The sequence below is a fragment of the Belonocnema kinseyi genome, chromosome 4, assembly GCF_010883055.1.
Source record: "Belonocnema kinseyi isolate 2016_QV_RU_SX_M_011 chromosome 4, B_treatae_v1, whole genome shotgun sequence".
Classification (NCBI taxonomy): domain Eukaryota; kingdom Metazoa; phylum Arthropoda; class Insecta; order Hymenoptera; family Cynipidae; genus Belonocnema; species Belonocnema kinseyi.
The window spans coordinates 26663920-26666411 of record NC_046660.1 but is presented as its reverse complement, the minus strand read 5'-3'; positions in this window follow the sequence as shown (position 1 = coordinate 26666411).

Genomic DNA, 2492 nt, shown 5'->3' with positions numbered 1-2492 from the left:
AGGATTTATCATATTCCTTGTTTGTCATATATAGATATAATAATTATATTTATTATATAGTAGCATTATATTGTAAAGCGGCAATATAAAAAAATTAGATCTCCATCACTCTATTTTAAAGTGTTTGAATATCCGAGACAAATGAAAAATAACGAAAGAAAGAATAACTAAATCATAAATTAGCAACAACAAAAAATTGCCAAATTATAAAATTAACAAATTGTTAAATTCTTATAAATATTTCTATGTTTGTAATTTAACTTTGACGAAATTTAAAATTTCCGAAAATAATTAATAAATTATTAATTGATGATTCATTAAATTGTTTGCCTAATTTATAATTCTATTAATTACTTATAAATTAATAATCAACTATGTTGCAAAGTTTTAAATTTCCTATATCAAACAAAATAATATGTGAGCAAATAAGTCTCATTTACTACTTGACTCTACACTATGAAGAAAAAAATGAGTTTAAAGTGTTTTTCATATTTATTTTGTAATTTTTGTGCAATTTTCCTATGGTACTGTATGGTTTTCTAGAACAAAGTTACTACTAGCGCCGCCTTATGGCCGTTTTCAACTCTCGTGTCACATTTTTTGTATTGGGCAGTACAGTGGAAGCACCCTCCTGCATCCAAACTACACAATATTTTTGGCAGAAAACTTTTAACTTACAAATAATCATAGAAGCTAATCTCCCGAAGCTGACTTTGTTTGCAGGCAATTAAAAAAGTTTATTTCATAAATAATTTCCAAATTATCGGAAAGTCAGACATGAAAAACGACGTAACCTCAAAATACGGCATAACATTTTTATTGAACACAATATTTTTTTTTATTATCCCTCAAAAAAGAGTCCAAAGACGTCCGTTACGATATTTTATAGCATCTCCTTATTCGGGTTTTAAAAATTCTCATTTTTGTGGCAAAAAAGCCGGGGGAACTGTATCCGACTCACCACACGACGAAGTATCACATGCCTTTAAGGCCATGTGACGAGTGGGTCACGTGACCAGATTCCTACCTTACCCTCACTTTTCTTATTTCCCAACTTATTTTCACACAAAACGCCTCATCGAGCTGAAAATTTGGGATACTAAACAAGAAGCACTAAGAAAGGTGGGTCTGGTCCTGAATTTGTATAATTATGAAAACAGTTTTTTGTTGTAAATAATTATCTTTGCTTTTTTCATAATTATTAAAATTTAGAACCAGACCCACCTTTCTTAGTGCTTCTTGTTTATTATCCCAAATTTTTAACTCGATGTGGCGCTTCGTGTGAAAATAAGTTGGGAAACAAAAAAAGTGAGGGTAAGGTAGGAATCTGGTCACGAGACCCACTCGTAACATGCCCAAATTTAACTCTATCTTAAAATCACTCTATCTGTGGTGATTTTTTTTTGAATGGTGACTAAAAGCGAAAAAATGGTTCATTTCAAAATTTTTCCTTTCGACAATTAGTAAATTTCAACAAAAAGTAATCAATTTAGATTCATAATTCTCTGGATCTAGTGGCATGTTGTGTTTCTCTAAAAGATAGGACCATTGGTTTCAAAAAGTTATTTTTAAGTTATCAAGAGCCAACTCGAGCAACCTGAAGCGGCCAGGCAAATTTAATGCGGTGTTATAGAATCCGGAGTCTGAATTATTTAAGCGCATGGGAAAAATACAAATTCAATTTATTTTTATTGTTAATATACGTTTGTTTCATATAATTATCTCAAAAAATATTTTGTAGCATATTAAATTTCCATTAAATTAATAAGGACTGATGAAAAGTGAAAAACACATTATATTGATGATTAAACACGAATTCACTTTTCAGAGATTAGCAACAATGATTCTACAAAATGAACATTTAACATTGGCATAATTAAATATTATTAAATGTGCAAAGGGTAAATTGCAATTAAATTTCCTTTTCATTAACAATCACTAGTATAATCGAAAATTAAAATTTACGCCCTATTAACTAAACTATAAAAATTTATATTTTTTCTCAAAGCTAAAAAATCATTTACTTTCTTTCATTATAAGGAATTTATAAGAAATAATTATGTTATAAAAACTTTATATTGTTGCAGAATATTTCGAAGAATATATCGTTGATATTTAAAATTTTTAATATATTGCAACAATTGTCCATTATTTGTAAACTGAAGAAAAAATATTGCGACCTTTAAACATTTCTTTTTTGAATTTTAATTTCTTTCATGGTCCAACACTTAATTGTTAATTATTTGCAAAGTGAACAAAACAGATTGCGAACTTTGAAAAAATGATAACGAATTGATTTTTTTCCACTTATTTGATGGCAACTTGAGCGAATTATTTGATTAACATTATTAAAAATTCATGTTTTCAATTATTTGCGTTAGAAACAATCGTTTAATTTAATATTTTCACCCATTATCTTCTTAAAATTCTTGTTACGGTGCAGCCATTTTTTTGTCAATTATTTTCAGGGCGAACAAAAAAGATTGCGATCT